Below are 21682 nucleotides of genomic sequence, written 5' to 3'. Positions count from 1 at the left end.
TGAGAACTTACCTGCTGTGCCAGACATCCACCCTGAATTACTTTTTTTTTTTTATTTTATTTTATTTTATTTATTTATTTTTTTTTTTTGACAGGCAGAGTGGACAGTGAGAGAGAGAGACAGAGAGAAAGGTCTTCCTTTGCCGTTGGTTCACCCTCCAATGGCTGCCGCGGCCGGCGCACTGTGCTGATCCGATGGCAGGAGCCAGGAGCCAGGTGCTTTTCCTGGTCTCCCATGGGGTGCAGGGCCCAAGCACCTGGGCCATCCTCCACTACACTCCCTGGCCACAGCAGAGGGCTGGCCTGGAAGAGGGGCAACCGGGACAGAATCCGGCGCCCCGACCGGGACTAGAACCCGGTGTGCCGGCGCCGCTAGGCGGAGGATTAGCCTAGTGAGCCGCGGCGCCGGCTCACCCTGGATTACTTTTGATGAAAAAGCCTCATCATTTCTTGAGGTAAGGAATGCTGTTGAGCTTAATTTTTGTTGTAAATTAAGAGGATTTTGTACTTTCAGGATCATGGTTATCATTCTGATGTTGAGTTGTTACTGTAGTCAGGATTTTGAATGAATTTTATCAGAATTTGTACTAACTCTAAGTATACATTGGAAGTTATTTTAATACCTAAAATATCTATATCAGATTCTTAAAGTTTATCAAGGGCTTTTGATGTTGGTGTCAGATTACTTCTGGGTTTTCTGATTGTTGTATTTTTTGAACCTTAATAAATAACTTGATTACTCAGGTATTATATGCAGTATTTTGCCCCTTCCCTTTTGAAAAAAAAAAAAAAAAAAAAAGCTAGAGTCATTGTAAAATAATGATTCAGAACATGCTTAGATTTTAAACCAAGCTCCAGTTCCATGACTTGGCTGTTTTTCTTTATCAGTTGATCTAGTTAATGTAATTTGTGTCCTAGAGCAGGGGTGCGGAATATCTAGTCTATGGGCCATATAAGGCCTGAGAAATCATTTGGTCTGGCCCTGTCAAGGCAAAAGCAGGTGGGACTTGAAATTCAGTAAATCTATAACAGGCTAATTCTTAAGCTGACGATTTTGTGTGTCCCATGAATGATGTTATAAATATTCAAATAGCCCTTGGCAGAAAAAAAGGTTCCCTACCTGTCACAGTTAGGAGAGTTGGATATATTTAAAGCAGCTAGTCAAAGTCCTAGACAGTCGGCAGCACTTGGTAAATGATAGCTCTTGTTATTTTAGAAAGGGCGGGCTTGCCTTCTCATAACAAAGGAAGAGCTGGGAGATTGGTGAAAGGCCAGGGTTAAGCCTTGAGGATCTAGATTTCTCCACCGTGATAGGCTTGTGTTATTTTGATTCCTCTGGGACTTAGTATTATGGGGGGAAAGCAGAAGTTAAGAATTATAAATATTGGGACTGTTATTTTTATATTGTTATAATCCTACTTGAATGAGGGATAAATGGGGTTATTTATGAATATGGCATGTTTAAATTTTATTCTTCTTTGGAAGGCAAGAGAGTGCATGAGTGAACGAGAGACACGTAGCTCCCATCTGATGTTTTGCCCTCCAGGTGCCTGTCAAACTGGCGCTGGTGATGGCTGAGCCTGGAAGGACAAGCTGGGTCTCTCTCTTAGGGGTGGCAGGAACCTAATGACTTGTTCCATTGCTGTTGCTTTCAGGGTCTGTACTGGTGGGAAGGAGGAGTCAGGAGCCCCATATGGAACCCAAGTCCTTTGATATGGGAGAAGTATTTCTTCACTGCTAGGCTAAATGCCCGCCCATGGATAGGAACTGTTTTATCTTGTTTTGCACAAGTGAACTGCTTTGATCAAAGTTTTATGTGCTTTAGAGGAGGATCACATGTAAGTGGAAGTCTTCTGATGTTTAAACTAAATTTATTCTTTCTGATTCAGTTATAAAGGAAGTTAAGATGAATTTCCATGTAACTCAGCTTATTTTTTCATGAGAGATGGTGATAGAGCATGATGAAGTTTGAGGATCTTTAAGTGCTATCATGTGGTCCAGATAGAGAGAGGTAGGCAGTAAACAGAATTTAGGTTCAAAATGTTAAGTGCAATACTGTATTATGTTAAAAAAAAATTGCCATTTTACTTTAGTGTAACGTGTTGTAATGACAGGGAATCTAAAGAGAGTGGTATTACCTTTATGAAATAGGCAATTATTTAGCAACCCAGACATTCACGATTTAAATTTCTTTTTTGTTATTTTCTTGCCTTGAAAAAAGATAGTGGAGTAGTGCTCCCTTCCTCATGAAAAATTTCTGTAATTGTTTCAAGAACATAGTGAACCAGAACCTGTATCATCGTTTAGAAAGAACTTTGCTTTTGAAAAATAATGACAGAGGATACCACGTGCCAAGTACTGTTGTGTGTATTTTTTTTAAGCTTTATTTATTTATTTGAAAGGCAAAATTTACAGAGAGAGAGCAATTGAGATTTTTCCATCCATTGGTTCACTCCTCAAATGGCCACAACAGTTGGAGCTGGACTGATCCGAAGCCGGGAGCCAGGAACTGCTTCTGGGTCTTCTATATGGGTGTAAGGACCCAATCACTTAGACTGTCTTCTGCTTTCCCAGGTGCATTAGCAGGGAGCTGGATTAGAACTGCTTGCAGCCAGGACTCAAACAGCCACCCATATGGGATGTGGGTGATATGGGTGGTGCAGGTGATGGCTTTATCCACTACACCACAACGCTGGCCCCCAGAGAGGACATTTTAAAAAAATGCTTTAAAAAGATTTATTTATTTATTTGAAAGGTAGAATTACAGAGAGAGAGAGAGGTCTTCTTTCTACTAGTTCACACCTCACAATGGCCTGGAGCTGGGCCCATCGAAAGGCAAGAGCCAGGAATTTCTTCTGGGTCTCCCATGTGGTTGCAGGGGCCCAAGGACACGGGCCATCTACTACTGCTTTCTCAGACCATAGCAGAGAGCTGCATCAGAAGTGGAGCAGCCGGGACTTGAAACGGTGCCCATATAGGATGCCATCACTGCAGCTGGTGGCTTTACCCACTACACCACAGTGCCAGCCCCTTAAATGCAATTTTAAAATTCTTTGGTCTTAGGTCTTTCTTTGTTTGTTTAAAGATTTGTTTATTTATTTGAAAGGAAGTGTTAGAGGGAGAGACATAGAGATCATTCATCCACTGGTTCACCCCCTAAATGGTCACCATGGCCAGCGTGGACCAGGCTGAAGCCAGGAACTTCATCCAGACCTCCTAAGTGGGTGCAGGGGTCCAGCATTTGGGCCATCTTTTGCTGCTTTTCCCAGGCCATTAGCATGGAACTGGGTCACAAGTTGAGTAGCCAGGACAGGAACTGGTGCCCAGTGGGATCCTGGTGTCGTGGGCTGCAGTTTTATCTGCTATGCCACAGTGCTGGAACCCAAGTCCCCTCCCTCCCTCCTCTTTTTTGGATTTATTTATTTATTTATTTGAAAGCCAGAGTTATAGACAGAGAAAGGGAGAGACAGAGAAGTCTTCATCTACTGGGTCACTATGCAAATGGCTGCAATGGCCAAAGCTGGGCTGATCCAAAGCCAGGAGCCAGGAGCTTCTGCCGAGTCTTCCAGAGTCTCCCATGCAGGTGCAGGGGCCCAAGCACTTGGGCCATCTTCCCTTTTTTCCCAGGCCATGAGCAGTTAGCTGGATTGGAAGTGGGGCAGCTGGGACTTGAACTGGCACAAATATGAGATGCTAGTATCGCAGGCAGCCGCTTAACCTGCTTTGACATGGCACCAGCGCTGCCTAGGTCTTTTTAAAAGATTTATTTCTTTATTTGAAACGCAGAGTTATAGAAAGGTTGAGAGAAGGCCGGCGCCGCGGCTCACTAGGCTAATCCTCCGCCTAGCGGCGCCGGCACACCGGGTTCTAGTCCCGGTTGGGGCGCCGGATTCTGTCCCGGTTGCCCCTCTTCCAGGCCAGCTCTCTGCTGTGGCCAGGGAGTGCAGTGGAGGATGGCCCAGGTGCTTGGGCCCTGCACCCCATGGGAGACCAGGAAAAGCACCTGGCTCCTGCCATCGGATCAGCGCGGTGTGCCGGCCGTGGCAGCAATTTGGAGGGTGAACCAACGGAAGGAAGACCTTTCTCTCTGTCTCTCTCTCACTGTCCACTCTGCCTGTCAAAAAAAAAAAAAAAAAGAAAAAAAGAAAGGTTGAGAGAGCGAGCGAGCAAGAGAGTGCTTGTGAGAGCACTAGCACGTGATGGATTGATCTTTCATCTGCTAGTTCATTCCCCAAATGGCTGCAATAGCTTAAGCTGGGTCAGGCCAAAGCAAGGAGGCCAGAACTCCATCCAGTTCTCCCACGTGGATGGCTGAGGCCCAAGCACTTGGCCATCTTCTGCCCTACTCCCAGGCTCATTAGTGGGGAGCTGAATCAGAACTGAAGCAACTGGCGCCCATATGGGATGTTGGTGTTGTAACTGATGACTTTACTGGCTGCACCATGATGCAGGCTTCTGTTCTTAGGTCTTTTATAAAAAACAATTTTAAATGTTTAAATATTTTTATAGCTAGGATTAAAATAACAATTTTTAATTTTATATAATGTTCGTTGAAATCCAACTTTTTTCCCCCTTTGACCATATATATTGACCCTCAAAGTGGGGCAGTATTGGAACTTCTTAGAGATCATATCATTTAATTCAAATACTTCTTTGTGTTGTTTGTTTGAGCCTTGAGTAGGCTGTACAGAACTATTGTTTCTTCATACATTCACAGCTGTTTTTGTTTTTCAAATGGAAAGGGAGAGACAGAGATCTTGCTTCTGCTAGTTCACTCCCTGGATGACTGCAATAGCTAGGCCAAAGCCAGGAGCCAGGAGCTTCTTCCAGGTCTCCCCCATTGGTGCAGAAGCCCAAGGATTAGGGCCATCTTTTGTTGCTTTCCCCAGCCATTAGGAGGGAGCTGGATTGGAAATGGAGCAACCAGCACTAGAACTGGAGCCCATATGGGATGCTGGTGTTGCAGATGGAGGCTTAACCCATTGTGCCACAATGCCATCCCTGAAAATAAATTTTTTGAAGGGGTCATTTAAAAAATAATTCATGCTTATAAAAATTCAAATATGAAGCTGTCAAGGGAGAGAGAGATTAAAATCTTCCATCTGCTGATTCACTCCCAAATGTCCACAATAGGACGGTGCCAGACCAAAACCAGGAGCCAGGGGTGCCATCCTGGTCTTCCACATGGGTGGTAAGGACCCATGTACTTGGGCCATCATCTGCTGCTTCTCAGGTGCACTAGCAGGAAGCTGGCTTAGAAGGGAGTAGCTGGGACTTATATATAAACTGCATCTCTGATATGGAATGCTAGTGTTGCAAGCAGCAGCTCAATTCACTGTATCATAATGCTGGTCCCACATACGATAATTTTCATCTTATTTTTATTATGAGAATTTTCAAAATACATAAACTCTGAAAAGATATTACCACTAGCACTTAGATACGGTAACCTAGATTAGTTAATATTATTGTCTGTGTGTTGTAAGGTGCTTTGCAACATCCTTGACCTGTAATATGCTCTTCTCTCCTGAGCTCTGATAACCCAAAACCTTTCTGGGGGCCGGCACTGTGGCGTAGTGGGTAAATCTGCTGCCTGCAGTGCCGGCATCCCATATGGGCACTGGTTCTAGTCCTGGCTGCTCTTCTTCCGATCTCGCTCTCAGCTGTGGCCTGGGAAAGCAGTAAAAGATGGCCCAAGTCCTTGGGTCTGGTCCCTTCACCAGTGTGGGAGACCCCAGGGGAAGCTCCTGCCTCCTGGCTTCAGATCAGTGCAGCTCTGGCCATTGCAGTCATCTGGGGAGTCAACGAGCAGATGGAAGACCTCTTTCTCTGTAACTCTGCCTTTCAAATAAATTAAATCTTTAAAAAAAGTTAAAATAATAATAAAAAAAGCCTTTCTGTACATTGCCAAAAGTATCTTGGAGACAGAATTACCCCTGGCCAAGAATACTACACCAAAATAGTACCTTAATTTTAAAAATTTAGTTTAGAATTGTTTTTGTCTTGTTTTATCTCAAATCAACTTGTTCCTTTGATCTATGTGTTTCTTCTTTAGCCTAGTTGATTTCTGTATGTCCTTTTGTGTTGCACTAACTAGTAGTTTGGAAAGTGTAGCTGTATTGAGATAAAATTCACATACCATATGAATACAATTCTCTTAATTAAAATGTAAAATCAGTAGATTTTATTATGGTATTAAGCATCCATCACCATGATAAGTAATGAAGAACTCATTACTCCAAACCTCCCTGTCCTTTAGTCTTCAGTCCCTGAGTCTTTCTCCCCTCAGGCAGTCGCAAATCTGCCTCTGGATTTTACTGCTGTGAACATTCTGTATGAATCAAATTGTACACTGTGTGGTCCTTTGTGACTGGCTTTTTTCATTTAGCATGTTTTTAGGGGTCATTTATATTCTAGCATGTATAAGCATTTCAGATTTCTTTTTATTGCTGAATAATATTCCAGTGTAAAAATTGGCGCCCTCTGGTCAGCCACTCAAAGGGCCCACAGCCTGTGTGTGGTCATGCCATTCCTGATAACCATTATTCCTCATTCCTACCCCTATCTGAGCAAGCAATCCTGTGGTCTCTCGATTTGAGCGCTGGTTAGTCAATGACGGGTAAGATCCTCTGGGGGACAACCTAAGACAGGCACAGCTGCGTACAGAGACCACATGGAAACGGGGTCAACAATGGTATGGCCAAGAATCATGCCTCCCGTTGCTCAAAAATAAACGAAAAGGGGGAAATGTGGTGGAATGAGGTGAAAAGTTCATGCCAAGATGGCCACTGAGGTGAAAAGGTCATGCCAAGATGGCCGCTGACAGCAGAAACTGCCTGTTAACAGGCGGTGATTAGATGGCTTCGGAAACCACATGACAACAGAGGAAACCACATGACAACAGAGCCTGACTGACAGCAGGCCGTGATTGGATGGTTTTAGAAACTGCCTGGTGACAAGAGCCTGACTGGCAACAGGCTGTGATTGGATGGCTTTGGAAACTGCCTGGCAACAGGCTGTGATTGGTTGGGGCATAGACCGTCCCTTGACTGGTTTGGCTGGTCTTGGCTATATAAGCTGTTGTACTGACTCAAATAAACGAGTCTGCGGGCTGCTCGCCTCAGGCCTGCTTTCACCGGACTCCCGGAGTCTCTGTGGTGACTCCGTGCCTCTTGCTCCCACCATGCTCCTCCTCTCAGAAATGAATCCAGTGCAACATTGTTGAGAAATCAACTGCAACATAAAAATATCCCACATTTTGTTGATCCTTTAATCAGTTAATAAATATTGGGTGGCTTACAGTTTTTGGCTGTTGTAAATAGCATTGCCATGAATGTTTGTATCAATTTTGTGTAGGCTATTTTTTATATATAATTTTTTTTAAGATTTTTGTTTATTTGAGAGTCAGAGTTACAGACAGAAGGAGAGACAGAAAGAAAGGTCTTCTATCCTCTGATTCACTCCCCAAATGGCCTCAATGGCTGGAGCCGGGCTGATCTGAAGCCAGGAGCTTCTTTCGGGTCTCCCATGTAGTGCCAGGCCTCAAAGCACTTGGGCCATCTTCCACAGCTTTCCCAGCCCATAAGCTGAGAGCTGGATCAGAAGTAGAGCAACTGGAACACACCGGGTGCCCATTTGGGATGTTGGGAGACTTAGCCTACTACACCACAGCATTGGCCTCTAGGCTATGTTTTTGTTTCTTTTGGGTATATATATCTAGGAATGGAATTGCTGGGTTATGTAGTAAGTCTGTTTAGCCTTTTGAAGAACTACAAACTTATTTTTAATGTGACTGTCCTGTTTTATAGTAGAAGGGGTCTATGAGGCATCTTTAAAGTGTTCGAGGAAAATGAGCATTACTAAATTCCATTGTTTCCAGGAACTTATGAAGTTCTTTCTTTCTTTTTTTTTTTTTTTTTGGACAGGCAGAGTTAGAGAGAGAAAGGTCTTCCTTCTGTTGGTCCCCCCCCCCCCCCCCAAATGGCCGCTACAGCCGATCTGAAGCCAGGAGCCAGATGTTTCCTCTTGGTCTCCCATGTTGGTACAGGGCCCAAGCACTTGGGCCATCTTCCACTGCCTTCCCAGGCCACAGCAGAGAGCTGGACTGGAAGAGGAGCAACCGGGACAGAATTCGGCACCCCAACTGGGACTAGACCCCGGAGTGCCGGCAGCACAGGCGGAGGATTAGCCAAGTGAGCCACGGCGCTGGCCTTGAAGTTCTTTCATATTTTCTTCACATCAGGACATGTGATCCAGTGTTTTGGATTGTAGTAGGCCTAGTGAGAAGTGGTATCTTAGAGTGGTTTTCGTTTGCATCTCCTGTTGAGCAACAACAACTTTTCATGTGCTTATTAATGATCGTTTGTGTGGGTTTTGTTTAGAGAAATACCCATTCAAATCTGTGCCCATTTTTAATTGGGTTATTCTATTATTTAGTTTTGTTCTTTGTATTTTAAAAGTAGAATTCTGTTGTCAAGTATATGATTTGTAAATGCTTTTTCCCCCATTTAATGGATTGGCTTTTTATTTTCTTGATTGTATCATTTGCAGCACAAGATTTTCTAATTTTGATGCATCCAGTCTACCTGTTTTTCTTTTGTTGCTTGTGCTTTTGGTAATTATTTGAATTCTGTATTGCATTTTCAAAAAAAGTTTAGTTTCAGGTAATAGTGTCAAGTATTACACATGCAAGATAGATAAGAGAAGGGCTGAAATTAAGGCACTGTTGCTTTTCCAAACTTGAATTTTAAATACATACTTTCTTCATGAATTTTTTTAAAAAGATTTATTTATTTATTTGAAAGGCAGAGTTAACAGAGGCAGAGAGAGAGGTGTATTTCATCCACTGGTTGACTCCACAAATGGCCTCAATGGCAGGAATTGGGCTGATCCAAAGCCAGTAGCCAGGAGCTTCTTCTGGGTCTCCCATGTGGGTCCAGGGGTCCAAGCACTTGGGTCACCTTCCACTGCTTTCCTAGGCCATAGCAGAGGGCTGGATTGGAAGTGGAGCATCCTTAGGATGCCAGCACTGCAGGTGATATCGGAAATGACCCCTTAAAAATCATATGAAGGGCCGGCGCCGCGGCTCACTAGGCTAATCCTCCGCCTAGCGGCGCTGGCACACCGGGTTCTAGTCCCGGTTGGGGCGCCGGATTCTGTCCCGGTTGCCCCTCTTCCAGGCCAGCCCTCTGCTGTGGCCAGGGAGTGCAGTGGAGGATGGCCCAGGTGCTTGGGCCCTGCACCCCATGGGATACCAGGAAAAGCACCTGGCTCCTGGCTCCTGCCATCGGATCAGCGCGGTGCGCCGGCCACGGCGGCCATTGGAGGGTGAACCAACGGCAAAAGGAAGACCTTTCTCTCTGTCTCTCTCTCACTGTCCACTCTGCCTGTCAAAAAAAAAAAAAAAATCATATGAAAATGTGGCCCCTTAAAGTTCCCCAGAAGCGCCATCTAGGCCGCCATATATGCTACTGGAATTTGGGGTGCCAGACTATCACCATGTGCTTATTAATAAATCCCCAATATTAATAAGCCCGAGAGGGTTCTTGCCTAATATTTAGAGAAGAATTCTAAATACCGGCATCAATAAACGAGGCAGCATGGTGCATTTTAGGCTTTTATTTAGTGTGAAAGGTGCATAGGAAAGTGAGGGCTTTAGTTCAGTTAAAGAGAAGGGAAAATCTGGAAACTAGGGTAGCGTCCATACCAAGCAGAGAGCAGGCCAAAAGCCACGTGCAGCAAGCGCTTTGAGCTGCTATCCACCGCTTATCACCAGCAGCAAAGCAGAGGCAGAGAGCCTTTTGGGATGCTCTTTGCCTTTTATGTATTTTTCACAGGGTAGTGGCTTGTGGGCAGGTGGGTGCTCAGGTATGGTCAGGTAGAGCATGTCACACGGGGCATGGTGTGAGGTAGGGTGTGAGGTTACACAGGGGGCGTGGCAAAGGCATGGTCTTCCAGCTCACAAACCTAATCGGTTTTAGCCTGTCTACTTAACAGGCAGCAGCTTTATCTGCTGTAACACAGTGCCAGCCCCCGTTCATGAATATTTTTATCATAGCTAGATGGTATGTCACATCTAGATGGTAGGTCATAGGTAAATGCTTGCATGTGTAAGACTTTACTGGGTATTTGAAGGTGTTTGTTCTGCAGTGGAAACTTAAACTACCGTGATCTAAGCTTATGCAGTGTTCTAGTCTCTCATGGTTCTGCCCTCGTGAGTGTTCTTCATGGTCAGCCCAAACCTTGAGGAAAGGAATCCTCCAAAAGCAGAGACTGTCTGCAGTCCTCCTCGCTACCCATGTGATTTGCTTGCTCCTCCTTGCTGCCAGATCACCTGTATCATTGTGGTCTTATCCGTGATGGTTTCTGACCCCCTTGGTGTTAACTCTGGTGTTGTTATTGGGCTGCCCTGTTTTGTTAGCTGCACTCCTGGTCCAGGAGTCATAGCTCAGATGACGGCATTCTGGAGGGTCATCTGTTTATGATATTGCTGCCTCATCCAGATCACTTGACAGCAGTGTCTTTGTCTTTATCTCCTCCACCTTCATAGTGTTACACTTCTTAGTGGAGCAAAAGCATTACATGCTACTTAAATAGTTAGGAATTGGCTTGGGATCTAAATGTAATATTGGAATGTCTGGGTTTGAGACCTAGCCCCAGCTTATTTTTATTTGAGATAGTGGGGGTTGGGTTTGGCAGTGAGAGACAGACACATACATTTATGTTCTATTTGCTGGTTCATTCCCCAGATGACTGGCTCTTGGCTTTGGCCTGGCCCAGCTGTGGCTATTGCAGGCATTTGTAGAGTAAACCAGTGAATGGGAGGTGTCTCTTTCCCTTCCCCCCTTTTGAGTCATCTTCTTCTTTTTTTAAAGATTTATTTATACAAAAGGTAGAAGCAGAGAGAGAGAGAGAGGTTTTCCATCCGATAGTTCACTCCTCAAATGGCTGGAACGGCCAGAGCTTAGCTGATCTGAAGCCAGGAGCTTCTTCCCAGTCTCCCACATGGGTGCAGGGGCCCAAGCACTTGGGCCATCTTCTCCTGCTTTCCCAGGCCACAGCAGAGAGCTGGATTGGAAGAGAAGCAGCCGGGTCGCAAACTGGTGCCCATATAGAATGCCAGTACTGCAGGTGGCGGCTTTACCCGCTGCACCACAACACCAGCCCCTCCTCTCCCCGCACTTTTTTTTTTTTTTTAAAGATTTACTTATTTATTTGAAGGTCAGTTACACGGAGAGAAGGGGCGGGGGGAGAGCGAGGGAGAGGTGTCTTCCATCCGCTGGTTCACTTCCCAAATGGCTGGAGCTGCGCTGATCGCAAGCCAGGAGCCAAGAACTTCTTCCGGGTGTCCCAGGTGGGTGCAGGGGCCTAAGCATTTGGGCCATCTTCTACTGCTTTCCCAGACTCGAACCGGCGCCCACATGGCATGCAGGCACTGCAGGCGGCGGCTTCACCTGCTACCCCACAGGACTGTGACCCCCAGCCCCCTGCATTCTTTCTCAGTCCTCCCCATCCCCTCCTAGTCCTTCTCCCTCTCCACCTTTGAGATAATTAAAATATTTTAAAAAGTAGAGCATTGTATGGATTATCCTTGAGCAGTACTTGGGCTAGAGAAGAATGTTGTAGGTCATGTATCATCCAAGTTATCAGGGAATGGTTACTACTGCCTTGGAGATGAGTGGATCTTATCTTTGCATATTGGCATCACCTGGTGAGAAATTTTACAAACTAATAATGCCTCTGTCTCAACTTCGCTGCATATTGGAAATCTGATGCGTGGTTCCTATCCTGTGGGGAGCAACTCGGACTAAGACTGTTACTGGAATTAAGACTTATTCTATGCATCTGCTCTCCCACAATATGGCGCTGAGAAGGGAGTAACAGCTTCTACGCAGCTGCCTCCAGTTCAACCAAGAAACTGTAGGACCTGCTCCTGATTGGAGGAGAGCAGCGTACTCGGCGTGTGGGTAGCAGAGTTGGGATTGGTGGAAGAGGACTATAGAGGAGGAGAGAGACGGCATGCACCAGGAACATCTAAGGGGAACATCTAGCTGAAGGAACACCTGTGCAGCCCCCGAGAGAGCCGGCCGGCAGTGTGCCGCTCCCCTGCGGAAGTGGGGAATGTGGCCAGGGGGAACTGCCCTTCCACGGAGGTGGAAGGGATAGTAGCCAACCCGGGAAGAACCAGCAGCAAACCCGGGGAGGGCCGAGCAGACGAAAGAACAGCGCAGGGTCCTGTGTTGTTCCTCCACGAAGAGGGGGAGCGACATAATGGTGCCGTGACTCGGATATGAAGCCTAGGCAGGGCTTAGTGTCGCTCCTCCACGAAGAGGGGGAGCGACACTATCCCCAGCTTTTCTGATTTGATTTGTGTGTGGTATAACCTGGGTAATGGGATTTTAAAATGCCACCCTCCACCCTACCCCTTGCTTGCTTCCAGGTAATTCTAATGTGCAGAATTACAGGAACAGGGGTTTCTACAGAAACTGGCTAGGTAATATGGTTGGGATCATGACCTTGCCTCCTGAAGTTGAGATAGTAAAGGAAAGAAGCAGCAGGTTAGTGAAGGATGTAGGCATGTTTGCTTTTGCTTTGGAATTGAGTGAAGGAAGGAAGAGGTGGGATGGTAGATAAAGGAGCAAAAAAGCAAGAATGGTAGATGGTGTCAGTATGGAGAAGATTGATAACTGACCATAGCTTGGTGGTGACCTAGGATTATAAGGCCTAGTGGGTTCAGAATTAGTCTGGAGAATCCATCCGCAGTCCTGTTGTGGATGCTATTTGCAAATGAGTTGAAAGGGTCTCAAGTCAGTCTGAACTATGAAGGATGAGATTTCATATGCAGTCCTGACTCTGCCTTGTCTTTGATAAGGGGTCTAGGATTGATTGTGTAAAGATCCTAGAAGAGGCTGGGAGTTTGGGCTGTTGTCCCACGGAATCCTAGGATAGTGATTAGGGGTGTTCTCACAGTGGCTGGGTGAGGCTGTAGATTCTCAAAGTTTGAGCATTTCTGCATAGAGCAGATGTTCTCAGGTGTACTGCTGATTGAGTACACACTGCAGTTCATTATAGTGGCAGAACCTTCACTGTTTCTTCACTTTATACTTGGTATTTACAGGAACAGTTTAAAGTGCCCAGTCCCATATTGGTGAGCCACTACTTGTGTGTTTTACCGTTCTTCTTCATACAAGAAATGAAGTGGATATAGAAACAGTGAAAAGGGATGTTGTGTAATACCTTGGCAAACACCCCCTGATTATAGACTAGATTTTTAAAAAAATTTTGAGAGAACAAATGAATTTGCATCTGCTTATTTACTTCCTGTTGCCCTCAATGGCTGGGGCTGAATGGGGCTGAAGCTGGGAGCTGGAAAGTTAATCCAGGTCTCCCAAGTAAGTGACAGGAGCTCAGTCTCTTGAGTCACCACCGCCACCATTTGCTTCCCAGGGTCTGTGTTGATAGGAAGCTGGCGCCAGAGTAAGTTCTCAATCCCAAGTGCTCTGATATGGGACATGGGCATCTCAATTGTTGTCTTAACTTCTAGACTGAGTGCCCAACTTCTAAACTGAATGCCTTATAATTTTATGCACTGAGAAATGTGTTTCACAGAGTAACTACTTAGCCTGGATTAATGTCCCTCCCAACTACATAATGGACTGCAAGTTTCTAATTGTTAAGTATTGAGTCAACTAAGAATAAGTCAGTTAACTGCATTCTGTTTTCTTATTTTGACATGTAACCTGTCTCTTTTTCACTGTGAAACTTGGAAATATGAGGACATTAGACATTTCTTTAAGCAGATTGCTTAAATTTTTTTTTTTTTCTAATTAAAGAAAGCTTTAGGGGCCGGCGCCATGGCGCGGTAGGTTAAGCCTCTGCCTGCGGCACCAGCATCCCATGTGGATGCTGGTTCTAGTCCCGGCTGTTCCTCTTCCAGTCCAGCTCTCTGCTGTGGCCTGGGAAAGCAGTAGAAGATGGCCCAAGTGCTTGGGCCCCTGTACCCATGTGGGAAACCAGGAAGAAGCACCTGGCTCCTGGCTTCGGATCGGCACCACTCTGCCCATTGTCTGCAACTTTACTCCTTAAATAAATAAATAAAATCTTAAAAAAAAGAAAGCTTTAAAAAAATGTTAAACTTCGTAGGCTTTTAGAGCTACCCTGGTTATGCAGAGGAACTGTGAAATTGCTTTTGAATAAGGAGTTCATTCAAAACACTTTTCAGTGTATTTTTGATCAGAGTAAGGTAGCAGTAAAATAGTAAACATGATATTGTAGAATTAAGAAAATTGTATACTAAGTGAAAACAATACTTTTGCATAATTATATCATGTAACTAGTAATTAAAACTCATGTGCTTTTTACTAAGCAAAATTTATGCCATGGGGGCCGGCACTGTGGTACTGTAGGTTAATCCTCCACCTGTGGCACTGGCATCCCATATGGGCTCCGGTTCGAGACCTGGCTACTCTACTTCCTGTCCAGCTCCCTGCTAATGCACCTGGGAAAGCAGTGGAAGATGGCCCAAGTCCTTGGACCCCTGCACCCAAGTGGGAGACTTGGAGGAAGCTCCTGGCTCCTAGCTCCGGATTGGCCCAGCTCCTGCCGTTGCAGCCATTTGGGGAGTGAACCAGCGGATGGAAGATCTCTCTCTCTCTCTCTCTCTGCCTCTCACTGTCTGTAACTTTGTCAAATAAATAAATTAAAATCTTTAAAAAAATTTATGTGGGGTCTGGCGCTGTGGTGCATCGGGTTAACACCCTGTCCAGAAGCTCCAGCATCCCATATGGGTGCCAGTTCTAGTCTGGGCTGCTCCACTTCTGATCCAGCTCTCTGCTGTGGCCTGGGATAACAGTGGAAGGTGGCCCAAGTCCTTGGGCTCCTGCACCCAAGTGGGAGGCCCAGAAGAAGCTCTTGACTTCAGATCTGTGTGGTTCTGGCCATTGTGGCCAATTGGGGAGTGAACCATTGGATGGAAGACCTCTCTCTCTCTCTCTGCCTCTCTCTATGTGTAACTCTGACTCAAGTAAAAAATAAGTAAATCTTTATAAAAAATTTATGTGATGATTAAAGCTTTTACACTTTTGATAATCAGATGATTTTGTGTACAGTGATTTTTATTTCACACGTGTTTGAATCCTGAAATTTAAAGTAACTTTTCAAGGCTGTGACACCCTGAAGCCTGTGATGGATCATGGGGATTTAGGCTACATCAAAGGCTACTTCTCATAGCTGGGTTTTTCCACACATTTTTGTTATCTTTGAATTCATAGTTTTAGATGTGTTTAGCGAGATTAAAAACTAAAGTGCAACCAGGTTAAATGGTATTTTGTTTTTACTTTCTGCTTTTTGAATTGTTTTGATTGACTTACCTGATATTTAGGTGGATATGAATAGAACCCATATTTCTAGAATTCAGTGTGTATTTCTTTAAGAACTCGACATAGCCACTCAGCTGTCTTGGCATCTGGAGATATATTTGCAGTGTAGTTTTATAGAGACATATTTCGATTGTTCAGAGAAGTGCTCATAATATTTTTCTTTGGCTATGGCATGCAACATCATTTGGCTGAAAATTTCTAGGCCAAAATTACTTCTATTCTACTATATGATATTGAATTCTGACAACTTAGGTAAGCATTTGTCATTTTGGAATATGTGCAAAGCTGCTTTCTGAGGAAAATAGTAGTTTTTCTTATTTGTCTTTGTGGTAGTCTAGTACTCCATAAAAGTAGGGTGGTGAGAAAACTAGTATCAGGCATTTAATATATAGCAACATGTACAAGGATGATTGTTGCACTTTACATATATGGAAAGCAAATAAAGATGAATGATCTGATGGCACGTACACTTGACTTTAGACTTTCTAGAACAGTAGTTTTGGGGTAAAGTCCATGGACTCTGGAATGGGGACAGCGTTTACTGCATTATAGGATTGCAAATTGATCTTGAAGGCTAAGTGGGCTAAATGTTAGACCTAGTCTTTTTTTTTTTTGACAGGCAGAGTTAGAGAGAGAGAGAGAGAAAGGTCTTCCTTCCGTTGGTTCACCCCACAAATGGCCGCTACGGCCAGTGTGCTGCGCCAATCCGAAGCCAAGAGCCAGGTGCTTCCTCCTGGTCTCCCATGTGGGTGCAGGGCCAAGTTTTTGGGCCACCCTCCATTGCCTTCCTGGGCCACAGCACAGAGCTGGACTAGAAGAGGAGCAACTGGGACAGAATCCGGAGCCCCGACTGGGACTAGAACCCAGGGTGCCGGCGCAGGCGGAGGATTAGCCTAGTGAACTGCAGCGCTGGCCAGACTTAGTCTTTGTGTTTTTGTTTTGTTTTGTTTTGTTTTGTTTTGTTTGTTTGTTTTTTGTTTTTTGTTTTTGGAAGGCAGAGTGAGACATAGGAAGGAGAGGTGGAGAGACAGATGGAGAGAGACCTTCCATCTGCTGGTTCACTCCTCAAATGCCCAAGACAGCCAAGACTAGGCCAGGCTGAAGCCAGGAGCTCAGAACTCAGTTTTAGATCTCCGGCTTGGGTGGCAGGAACCCGACTGACTTGAGCCATCACCCGCTACCTCCCAGGGTTTGCACTAGCAGGGATCGGGAACAAATCTGGAACTTGAACCTTGGCACTCCAGGATGGGAAATGGGAATCCTTAACCACTTTGTCATACTTACCCTCCCTTTCTTTAAATTTTCATGTAGCTTTTAATTGTTGTGGGAAGCGCCAGCCCTTTCCCAGGTGTGATAAGGCATCTGCATCTGATAGCAGCCTGGGTAGTAGACCCTTGAAGGCCTGGGAGGCCATCAGGACCTGTGGCTGTGGTCTGCGTCCTATGTGACAGTCCACAGAGGGCCCCAGGTGCAGTCTGACGGATGAGCATCCGTGGTGAGGGGACTGGATGGGTACTTCAGAAAGTCCCCAGGAAAACGGAATTAGAAGATAAGTTTATGTTGGTGCCAAGGGTTTTTGAAATCTGTGCATAGTTTTTCCATAGTACACCTTTTACGTGACCATTTTGACATCCTTCCTAGAACTTGTATAGCAAACTGGTATCTTGATCCACTTCTCACCTGAAAGCTCTATCAAGATTGATCACCCTAAAGCTGTAGCTTTTTTTTTTTTTTTTTTTTTTCTGAAACTCTCCAGCAGGGCAACCTATAGAGAAGCCCTGGAGAAGTTCATCCTTACTGCTCACAGGTTAATTAGCTAATTCTAATTAAGAAGCAGTCCTGTGAGTCATTTTACTGATGGGTGAACCAAGCCACAGCGACTTACCATGGTCACACAGCAAGAATGTTCTGGAGGTTAATTCTCTGCCTGCGGCGCCGGCATCCCATAGGGGCTCTGGGTTCCGGTCCTGGGTGCTCCTCTTCCAGCCCAGCCCTCTGCTGTGGCCCGGGAGGGCAGTGGAGGATGGCCCAAGTGCTTGGACCCCTGCATCCACATGGGAGACCAGGAGGAAGCACCTGGCTCCTGGCTTTGGATCTGCGCAGCGCCGGCCAGCCACAGCAGCCACCTGGGGAGTGAACCTATGGAAGGAAGACCCCTCCCCTTGTCTCTCTCTCACTGTCTATAACTCTACCTGTTAGAATGTTCTGGAGATAGATTCAAACCCAGAAACTTGGCTCCAGAGTTCCTGCCCCTAAACTAAAAACACAAAACTAAAACCCTACAAGCTGATTCTAATTACAAGGGAAAAAATTAAAAAAAGAATAAAGTAAATGCTGAATGGTAGGTAGACCACAAAAGACTTATGCTTATTAGCATGTGTATGGATGGGAAGAAAATGCATCTCTGTGCAATTCCCTTGTTTATGCTGACACCGGATCTTTGAATGTGAGGAAGGTGAGACATTCAGATTCAGAGATGACCCAGCCAGCAAGTTCTGTATAAAAAGGGCTGGCTTCTCAGAAACACATTTTGAACCTCTGAGTCTGGAATCAGACTCTTTCATCCTTAGGTGAGGCTTAACTTTGCTTGAAGTGAGAGCTCTGTCTTTGATAACCCATCGCCCTTCCTAATAGCCTTGCTTAAAGAAAGCATTTTGAATCTGTACATGTTTGCATTTAGTTTCTGGTAAATATTTTCTTTTTTTTTAAACTTATTTAATAAATATAAATTTCCAAAGTACAACTTTTGGATTATAGCAGCTTTTTCCCCCAATAACCACCCTCCCACTCGCAACCATCCCATCTCCCACTCCCTCTCCCATCCCATTCTTCATCAAGATTCATTTTCAATTATCATTATATACAGAAGATCAGTTTAGTATATACTAAGTAAAGATTTCAACAGTTTGCACCACACAGGCACACAAAATATAAAGTACTGTTTGAGTACTAGTTATACCGTTAATTCACATAGTACAACACATTAAGATCCTACATGGGGAGTAAGTGCACAGTGACTCCTGTTGTTGATTTAACAATTGACACTCTTATTTACAGCATCAGTAATCCCCCGAGGCTCTTGTCATGAACTGCCAAGGCTATGGAAGCCTTTTGAGTTCACCGACTCTGATCATATTTAGACAAGGTCGTAGTCAAAGTGGAAGTTCTCTCCTCCCTTCAGAGAAAGGTACCTCCTTCTTTGATGGCCGTGGTTTTTTTTTTTTTTTTTTTTTTTGCCAGAGTGTCTTGGCTTTCCATGCCTGAAATACTCTTATAGGCTTTTTAGCCAGATCAGAATGCCTTAAGGGCTGATTCACTCAGTACCTTTCAAAGCCTGGGAGAATTAATATTGGAAAAACTGCCTAAGAGTTATTTATTTAAATATTTATTTTATTTATTTGAATGAGTTAGAGAGGTAGAGAAAGAGAGAGGTCTTCCATTTGCTAGTTCACTCCCCAAATGGCCACAGTGACTGGAGCTGAGCTGATCTGAAGCCAGGATCTTCTTCTGAGTCCCACATGGATGTGGGGGTCCAAGGACTTGGGACATTTTCCACTGCTTTCCCAAGTACATTTGCATGGAGCTGGATTGGAAATGGAGCAGCCTAGATTCGAACTGGCGCCCTTATGGGGTCCAACGCTGTAGGTAGGGACTTTAACCCGCTGCACCACAGTGCCAGCCTCTAGTTATTTATTTAATCCAGTCTTTTTTACAGATTCTCTTTTAAAATTTTTTTATTTTAAATTGTGGCTAGATTTTCTAATTTCTATCTTTGGGTATAGTTTGACTCCTAGAATACTATAATCTTAAAACATGGTAGTCAAACTCCTTGCAAGACTGTCTTCATTACACTTTCTTTTAATATACCCATTTTTATTTGAATTCATCATGGGAAGCGATTATGGTAAACTGTATAATATCTTTCCTGTAAAGCTGTTGCTGAGAACATTAACCAGTACTTCGTGCATTGTCTTTCAGATAAAATCTATATTATACTGTGTTTTAAAAATACAGGGGTGAGGCCAGTGCTGTGGCTTATAGGTTAAGCCTCTGCCTGCAATGCCAGCATCCCTGCATGGGTGCCCGTTCAAGTCCCCACTGCTGCACCTCCAATCCAGCTCCCTAATATTGTGCCTGGGAAAGCACTGAAAGATGGCCCAAGTGCTAGGGCCCCTGGACCCACGTGGGAGACTCAGAAGAAGCTCTTGGCTGCTAGCTTCAGTGGCCATCTGGGGAGTGAACTGGTGGATTAAAGTGTGCGTGCTCTCTCTCCCTCTCCTCCTCTCCCTCCTTCTCTACCCCCCTCCCCCCCATAATTCTGACTTTCATATATATATATATTTGTATATATATATATGATATATGGATGGGTGTTTAGCACAGTGATTAGTATTCCATGTGGGACAACCACATGTCATATCAGAATGTATGGGTTCAAGCCCTGGGTCTGCTTCCCATGGCGGCTACCTGCTAATGTGCACCCTGCAGGGCAGTTGCTGGTGGCTTGTACTTGGGTCCCTGCCACCCATCTGGGAGACCTGGACTGAGTTCCTGACTCCTGGCTTTGGTCTGGCCAAGCCTTGGCTTTTGTGGACATTTAGGGGGAATGTACCAACAGTCTCTCTGCCTTTCAAATAAAATGAAAATAAATTTTAAAATAGTATTAAAAATAAAATATTAAAAATTCAGTGCTCAGTATACAGAGTACTGGTTAACGAAAGGAACTTTTTTTTTTTTTAAGATTTATTTATTTATTTTTTATTTTTTTTTTAAACTTTTATTTAATGCATATAATTTTCCAAAGTACGACTTATGGATTACAATGGCTTCCCCCCCATACCGTCCCTCCCACCCACAACCCTCCCCTTTCCCACTCCCTCTCCCCTTCCATTCACATCAAGATTCATTTTCGATTATCTTAATATACAGAAGATCAGCTTAGTATACGTTAAGTATGGATTTCAACAGTTTGCTCCCACACAGAAACATAAAGTGAAAAATAATAGATGATTTTTTTTAATGATGATGAAATCAGATCAGACCTATTGTCATGTTTAATCCCAGTGAGAGTCAAGTTGGGAATTGATAATTTCTTTTTTTTTTTTTTTTTTTTTTTTTTTTTACAGAGGATCAGTTTAGTATGCATTAAGTAAGGATTTCAACAGTTTGCACCCCCATAGAAACACAAAGTGAAATATATTGTTTGAGTACTCATTATAGCATTAAATCTCAATGCACAGCACATTAAGGATAGAGATCCTACATGAGGAGTAAGTGCACAGTGACTCCTGTTGTTGACTTTACCAATTGACACTCCTGTCTATGGCATCAGTAATCTCCCTATGCTCCAGTCATGAGTTTCCAAGGCTATGGAAGCCCTCTGAGTTCTCCGACTCTTATCTTGTTTAGACAAGGTCATAGTCAAAGTGGAGGATCTCTCCTCCCTTCAGAGAAAGGTACCTCCTTCTTTGATGACCTGTTCTTTCCACTGGGATCTCACTCGCAGAGATCTTTTGCCAGAGTGTCTTGGCTTTCCATGCCTGAAATACTCTCATGAGCTTTTCAGCCAGCTCCGAATGCCTTTAGGGCTGATTCTGAGGCCAGAGTGCTATTTAGGACATCCGCCATTCTATGAGTCTACTGAGTATCTCACTTCCCATGTTGGATCACTCTCCCCTTTATTTACTCCATCAGTTAGTGTTAGCAGGTACTAGACTTGTCTATGTGCTCCCTTTGACTCCCAGTCCCTTCACCATGACCAACTGTGAACTGAAACTGATCACCTGGAACAGTGAGATGGCATTGGTACATGCCACCTCGATGGGATTGAATTGGAATCCCCTGGTATGCTTCCAACTCCACCACTTGGGGCAAGTCAGCCTGAGCATGTCCCAAATTATACATCTCTTCCCTCTCCCATTCCCACCACCATGTTCAACAGGGATCACATTTCAGTTAATTTTCAACACTTAAGAATAACTGTGCATCAATTACAGATCTAAACCAGTCATATTAAGTAGAACAGATAAAAAAACTACTAAGAGGGATAATGTATTAAGTTGTTCATTAACAGAAAGGAACTTTTGATGTTGTTTGTCCCTCCCTGTTTTACAAATGAAGAGATCAAGATGTGGAGAGATCAGCTATAATAGCTAGCCAAGTACCTAGGACTAGAAGTTCTGTCTCCTAACAACCAATCCAGAGTGTTTTTTTTTTAATTGAGGTGGAATTGACATCATGTATTAACCATTTTGAAGAAATGAGAATATTCATGATGTGCAATCACCAAAATATTTTCATCACTCT

At 44.3% G+C, this 21682-nt stretch overlaps 1 protein-coding gene across 23 annotated transcripts in view; it reads left to right on the top strand.

Annotated features, from left to right (window-relative positions):
- Positions 1-21682, top strand: part of SNX13 (sorting nexin 13) — a 141355-nt gene that overhangs the window by 15583 nt on the left and 104090 nt on the right. Inside the window, exon 2 of one of the 23 annotated variants that reach the window (XM_070059588.1) lies at positions 1655-1837. The exons of the other annotated variants lie outside the window; for them this stretch is intronic. The gene's annotated coding sequence lies outside the window, so the exon portion shown is untranslated. The remainder of the gene's footprint in view (positions 1-1654; positions 1838-21682) is intronic. 23 annotated transcript variants of the gene reach the window in all.

This window comes from Oryctolagus cuniculus, chromosome 16, assembly GCF_964237555.1.
Source record: "Oryctolagus cuniculus chromosome 16, mOryCun1.1, whole genome shotgun sequence".
Classification (NCBI taxonomy): Eukaryota; Metazoa; Chordata; class Mammalia; order Lagomorpha; family Leporidae; genus Oryctolagus; species Oryctolagus cuniculus.
This window is presented reverse-complemented; position numbering and strand designations above follow the sequence as displayed.